At 47.7% G+C, this 7,248-nt stretch overlaps 1 pseudogene; it reads left to right on the forward strand.

Annotated features, from left to right (window-relative positions):
* The first annotated feature begins 367 nt into the window (after window positions 1–367).
* LOC102014892 lies at window positions 368–1,412 on the forward strand (annotated as a pseudogene).
* The last annotated feature ends 5,836 nt before the right edge of the window (window positions 1,413–7,248 follow it).

The following is a 7,248-nucleotide window of genomic DNA, read 5'->3' on the forward strand; positions in this document are numbered from 1 at the left end:
TCACCCTCTGTGACCCACCTATACACACCCAGAAGTGTGCTTTACCCAGGGTTGCTGCCAAAGCCAGTCAAGCTGACCCTCCACCTTCACCATCCCAGTTAACTGCCTATGGGGGAAAAAAACTTTTTAACAGTCTCAAAGAATTTTTATTGTAGTAAAACAGGGATCGTCATAACCATATTTAAATGTATATTTCACCTGCTGTCAGGATGAGGAGGTGGAGGTTGACGCTCGGGTCCATCTCTGCCCACTGCTGTGGCAGTGCCCACAGCTCCAGCCTTAGCGGTTCCTCCCTGGGCTGTGGAGGCGGTGACTTGGTCAACGCCTTTTCCGCCAGCTGAGCCCACGGCAGCCCAGCTCTGCTCCCCGTGGCCGGCTGCCTGGCCATGGCGCAGCCGGGCCTGGCTCCCCAGCCTGACTTTTCTCTTCAGCAACGAATTGGAAAAAATTAATGCAGAATTTTTACATGTACAGCAGCAGCTTGAGCAAGAGTTTAATCAAAAGAGAGAAAAATTTAAGGAGTTATATTTGGCCAAAGAAGAGGATCTAAAGAGGCAAAATGCAGTGCTACAAGCTGCGCAGAATGATTTGGGACACCTTCGGACACAGCTGTGGAAAGCACAAGCAGGGGTGGAGAATATTAAGGCTATTGCCGCAGTTTCTGAGAATATCAAACAAGAAGCCATAGATGAAGTGAAAAGGCAGAGGAGGGAAGAAGTTGCGTGGCTTCAGGCTCTTGTGAAAGAAACAGTTCATGACTATGAACACCAGTTTCACCTCAGCCTGGAACAGGAGCGAACACAGTGGGCACAATATCGAGAATCCGCAGAAAGAGAAATAGCTGATTTGAGGCAAATGCTGTCTGAAGGCCAAGAAGAAGAAAATTTAGAAAATGAAATGAAAGGGGCTGGGGATTTAGCTCAGCGGCACAGCGCCTACCTGGCAAGCGCAAGGTTGTGCGTTTGATTCTCAGTACTGGAAAAAAAAAAAAAAAAGAAATGAAAAAGGCCCAAGAAGATGCTGAAAAACTTCGGTCTGTTGTGATGCCCATGGAAAAGGAAATTGCAGCTTTGAAAGATAAACTGACAGAGGTGGAAGACAAAATTAAAGATTTGGAGGCTTCAAAGGTTAAAGAACTGAATCATTATCTGGAAGCTGAGAAATCTTGTAGGACCAATCTAGAGAGGTATGTAGCTGTTTTGAATACTCAGAAATCTGTTCTTCAGGAAGACGCTGAAAAACTTCGGAAAGAATTGCATGAAGTTTGCCATCTCTTGGAGCAAGAGCAACAGCAGCACCACCAGTTAAAACACACGTGGCAGAAGACCAATGACCAGTTCCTGGAACCTCAGTATTTGCTGATGAGAGACATGCAGCGAATGGAGATTGTGCTAACTTCAGAACAGCTCTGACAAGTTGAAGAACTGAAGAAGAGAGATCAGGAAGATGATGAACAACTAAGATTTAAGAGAAAAGATCATAAAAAAAAAAACAGGTGCTGAAGAAGTCAAAGTACCAGTAGTCTGTGCTTTAACGCAGGAAGAATCTTCAGTGCGCTTATCACATGTGTATTTCAGTAGCGTTACACACACACACTGTTGTGCAGCTAATCTCCAGAACGTTTACACCTTCCTCATCTGATCTAATGTAAACTCGACCTCCTCCTTGAGGTTTGGGTCTGGAATTGTCCCCAGGTCTCATGTTTTGGAGACAGGGCTTTCAGAAGGTGGTTGGATCCTAGGACCGCTATACTCACAGTGGACTCATCCACCCTTGAGTTCAGCTGCTCAGTGTGCTCTTGGGAGGCACGGCAGGGGTCGTTATGGGGGCGTGGCCTGGGCGGGTGAATCTCCTTCCTGGGCTCCTCCCTTCCCTTGCGGCTTCCGGGTGTCCATGAAGTGAGCCGTTCTCCTCGCCCAGCTCCTTCCGCCATGCTCTTAGTGTGTTTCAGCCTGCTGACCCCAGTTTTTCAAAATAACCCGAAACAAACCTCTCCTTCTTCAAACTTGTGGGTGTTGGCTATTGTGTCCTGCAACAAGAAAGTGGCTAAGACGCTCCCCATGCCACTCCACAGGCCCTGGCACCTACTCTTCTGCTTTCTATCTCTATAAATTTACCTTTTGCTGGGCATGGCAGTACATTCCTATAATCCCAGCTACTTGGGAGGCTGAGGCAGGAGGATTGCAAGTTCATTGCCAGCCTGGGCAACATGGTAAGATCCTGCCTCAAAATAAAACAAAAAGGGTAGGGTATGTAGTTCAGTGGTAGAGCACCCCTGGGCTTGATCCGCAGTACTGAAAAAAATTACTCCAAGGATCTCATATAAGTGGAATCCTACATATTAGTATGTCTTTTTGTGACTGATTTATTTCACTTAGCAAAATGTCCTCAAAGTTCATCCATGTTGATGTCTCCCTCCTCCTTCTCCTCCTCTTCTTCTTCTTTCTCTTCCCCTTCTCCATCCCCCTCTCCCTCTTTTCCTTTCTCTCAGCACTAGGGATTGAATCTAGAACCTTGAGACTGAACTGCCTCCCAGGCCTGTTTTTTCTATCTTGCAACAGTATCTCACTGAGTCACTTAATTGCCCAGGCAAGATTTGAACTTGTGATCCTCCTCCCTCAGACTCCTGAATAGCAAGAATTATAGGCACCCACCATTACACCCAGCTAAGATTTCTCTTTTGAAGGCTAAACAATATTCCTTTGTATGTGTGTAGTCCATTTTGTTCACCCATTCATCCATCAGTAGGCAGTTGACTTGCTTCCACCCCTTGGCTATTGTGAATCATCTCACTATAAACATAAGTCTACAGGTATCTTTCCAAAATCCTGCTCTCAATCATTTTAGGGAATATATTCAGAAGCAGATTGCTGGAAAAATCCTTTTTAAAGCTGAAAATGAGTAAGCACAGGGCATTTAGTGTTGCTTCAAAGGCTACAAAATTGAGCTCAAGGCACAATTTCACATCACTGTGTGACTAGTCCACTGGAGAACACTCCAGAAGGTGAAAGTGCTGTGTTCAACCCGTGTTCACCCAGCCCTCCCTCCACAAGTCCTGGATGCAGAGCTCAACTCGATTTCCCATCCTCCCTTACAGTCATGGTCGTTAGGATGTTGCCAGAGGGGCTGGGCACCACTTCCAGTCATGGTCTCTAAACTCCCTGTACATTCATTCTCCATGTGTTTCAATTCCTCCTGCCACCAGCTGGAAGCAAAGATTCTAGGGGTTGGCCATGGTGGAAAGACCCTGGGACCACAAAACCAGATCTGTAGGAAGTGAGGTTGCCCAAGTGCCCCCACTACTGGGCTCTGAAGTGGAGCGCTTGGCAAGGCAGAGGCTGCACCTCCCACAGACTCCTCCCCATGAAAACCAAGCATGGCGGGGACACTGAGGCAGGCCAGGTTCCGAGAAATGATGGCTCTGCTGGCAGGAGTCACATTGGTCTGTGTCCCAGCTAAAGCCTCTGGGACTCACCATGCACTCTAAGCTGCTGCTATCTTACCCTCTGTCCATCTCTCCTATTCTTTCCCTGTGTGCATCATTCGCAGCCCTCCCATCCTCCGCGGCTCCATCCCTGCTTCCCAATGCAGCCTTGCTCCCAACATACCTCTTATAAAGCAAGCCCATCCTGATCTCTGCCTCTGGGTGGCCTCAGTCTCACTCACATGAGAAACCAATTGCCAAGCATCCCATGGACCTCAGCCTGTTTTCTGTTGCTGTAACAAAATGCCTGAGGCTGAGTACTTTATAAGGAAAAGAAGTGTCCTCAACTCACAGGTTTAGAAACTGACTGTCCAAGGTCATGTGGCCCCATTCTTCAGCCTCTGGTGAGGGCCTTGTGGAAGATGGCATCACAGTAACAGGAGCACACACAGAAGGGATCCCGGGGGGGACAGGAAACCAGAGAGGTGGAGGGGCCAGGCTTGCTCTCTTATGACAATATGCTCTCACAGGAACAAGTCAGTGGCCCTTGAGAACTACACTAATCCCTACCACAGGTGGTGCCCCAGTGATCTAACCACCTCCTGCTACTTCCAGCTCTCTGAGTTCTCACCACTTCTTAATGTTGACATGCAGAAGACCAAGTTTCCAGCATGTGAACCCTGGGGTCAAATCACAACCACATTAGCACCGTGGAAGTTCACAGGAACAAAACATCTGTTGCCTTAGAACACATTAGTGTCAGACACAGTGATACATGTCTATAGCCCCAGCTAGCTATTTGGGAGGCTGAGGCAGGATGATTACAAGTCTAAAGCCAATCTGAGCAACACAGAAAGATTCTATCTCAACACACACACCACACACACACACACAAACACACACACACCAAGCATGGTGGTACATGCCTATAATCTTAGCACTCTAGGGGGCTGAGGCAGGAGTACCACAAGTTTGAGCCCAGCCTGAGCAACTTAGAGATTTAGTGAGATCCTGTCTCAAAGTAAAAAATAAAAGGGCTGGGGATGGACCTCTATGCAAAGGCCCTAGATTTAATCCCCAGTACTACAAAAAAAAAAATCCAGCAGCAACAAAACTCTCCAGGGTTATGGGATGTATCTATGCCAGCAGCCATTGTTTTTCCCTTAATTAATACGGGAGGCGTCAAGGCCACTGCCCAGGGTGCAGAGTTCCATCCATTCACTTGTTATTCAGAAATCAGGAAGCTGCCAGAATTTGTCTTGGAACTCACAACCTAGTCAGCTTCCCATCACTGTGACAATATGACTGAGACAATGAACTTACAGGAAGGAAAGGTTTACTTTGGGTCACAGGTTCTAAGGGTTCAACCCATGGTCAAATGCCCCCCTCTCTCTGGGCCTGTGGTGAGGCAGCGCATCCCAGGGAGGGCATGTGGCAGAGCAAATCTCCTCACCCCATGGAAGCCAGAGAGCAGAGAGAGCAAGAGGAAGAGGTGGAGTCCACCATCTCCTCCAAGTCCACACCGCCCAGTGGCCTGACTTCCTCCCACTAGACTCCAGCCTTTAAAAGTCCACCACCTCCCGAAAGATCTACAGGCTGGTGACCAATTAACACATGAGCCTGTAGGGGGCCTTTAAAATCCAACCCAAAACAGCTGGCATCTGACCACTGGAATTTTGCTAGAGAATAAAAATTAAAAGGCAAATCTTGCCAACCAGGCTCACCATTACTGAGGCAACAGAGAGTTGGCCCCAGCTCACTTTTGCCTTCCAAATCTGCAGCACTTCCAGTTGCCTCAGGGAAATTCACGTCCAGCACTCTGGCTGCCAGGGCCAGTAGGGTGACTATGGAAAATGATAATATCCTGTATATTCCAGAAAAGCTGGAAGAAGCCAGGGTGCAGCTCAGTGTAGAGCACTTACCCAGCATGCATGAAGCCCTGGTTCCCTCCCCAGTACTGCAAAAAGAAGAAAAGAAAAGAAAAGAAAAGAAAAGAAAAGAAAAGAAAAGAAAAGAAAAGAAAAGGCTACATGATGCATGTTTCCACTACAAAGAAATGATAAATGCTTGAGGCAATAGATGTACTCCTAACCTGAATATTTTGCAATTTAATATGCATTGAGACATCACATCCCACAAATAGGTACAATATTTTCATGGTACCAGGAACTAAACACAGGGCCTTCATCCTCGCCCCTTTTTTATTTTCAATTTTGAAAAGGGGTCTTGGTAAGTTGATAAATTGCTTAGGTTGGGCTTGAATTGTGATCCTCCTGCCTCAGCCTCACAGAGTGCTGGGGTTACGGGCATGCGCCGTGACATCTGGTTACTATATGCAATATGTATATGTCAGTCAAAAATTTAAAAAAGAGGGGGCTGGGGATGTGACTCCGTGGTAGAAGTCTTGCCTTGCATGCACAAGGCTCTGGGTTAAATCCCCAGCACCACATGCATTTTAAAAAAACAATAATAATAATAATAATAATAAATAAATTTTAAAAATAATAAAAAAATGAAAAGAAAGAAATCATAAAAGGAACAGCCCTTGAGTGGCTGATACTGGCTATATTTCTGGCTATCCATCATTTAACCTCCACCCTCCTATTAGCAATTGGATCTCACTGGTGGGGAGGGAATACATTTCTCAACTGAGAGTGTCTTAACATAATGATGTTTCACAATACTAGTCCCTTAGGGTACGCACAGGACCACACTCAGCCAACCCAGAGTTCACTGCTTTGATTTTGGGGTGAGGGTCGCTGTATCACTTGGGAATGACTGAAGGACAGTGGGAGGGGCATGTGGCCACAGCTGTCTTCTACGTGGCCTTGGCTTGGGATACTCTTGCTGGCCTCCAAGTAGGACTGTTAGTGTAGTGTGGACATGCCGAGGGTTAACTTCCTGTGAGCTTCCCGTCTAGCGTTACTGTGTGCGTGCATCCCACAGTGACACCAGAGTGACCCTGAGAAGGGATGTGCTGAGCTCTGACGGGGGCCACCTCCCACCACAGCATCAGGAGGAAGATCATTCCCCTACAGAAAGCACGCCTGTAACCCCAGCACTCTGGGAGGCTGAGGCAGAAGGATCACGAGGACAAGCCTAGCCAGGACAGCTTAGCGACTTAGTGAGAACCTGCCTCACCAGGAGGCTTGCAGCCTGTGTGAGTCTGTGTAGACTGAGAGTCTGCATTGGAGACGACTGCAAAGGCAATGACAGAGACTGGAGCGCCTCCAAAAATGGAGCGGATAGCCTTTTCCTTTTTATTCTGTCCAGGCTGTAAGTCTATTGTTGGTGCCACCACATCCGGGGTGGGTCTTTTCCCGCATTTGCTGGCCTACCTGTCAATCACATGCACCGAGAGCTTTGCTCATCAGCTGAGACAGGCATTTCTTCCTCAAGTCAAGCTGACACGTCTCAGTGAACCCCCGCAGCGTCAGCGCACACACCTGGAGCCCTCTCTCCTTCATGGCCGTTTCTGGCTCTCTGAGCACCTGGGGGGCTCCTTAAACCCCAGCGCCGAATGCCCTGGCGGTATTATTAATGAGTGAGTGCTGGGCTCAGCACCCTGCGCTGGCTGCATGGCCCTTCTTGCCACCCTCTCTGCAAGGCCCAGGTTGGAAGCCCTTCAGTTCTTTACTATCAAGTTCATCCCAGGTCACCTGATCTAAAATTGCAGTCAACTTTGTTTTACAATATAGATTTTAGCTGGTCATCAAGGTGCATGCCTGTAATCTCAACACTGTGGGAGGCTGAGGCAGGAAAACTCCAAGTTCAAGCACAGCCTGGGCAATTTAGCAATGTAGCCAGACCTTGTCTCAGAATTA

The sequence above is a fragment of the Chinchilla lanigera genome, unplaced genomic scaffold (assembly GCF_000276665.1).
Source record: "Chinchilla lanigera isolate Chin_1 unplaced genomic scaffold, ChiLan1.0 scaffold00014, whole genome shotgun sequence".
Classification (NCBI taxonomy): Eukaryota; Metazoa; Chordata; class Mammalia; order Rodentia; family Chinchillidae; genus Chinchilla; species Chinchilla lanigera.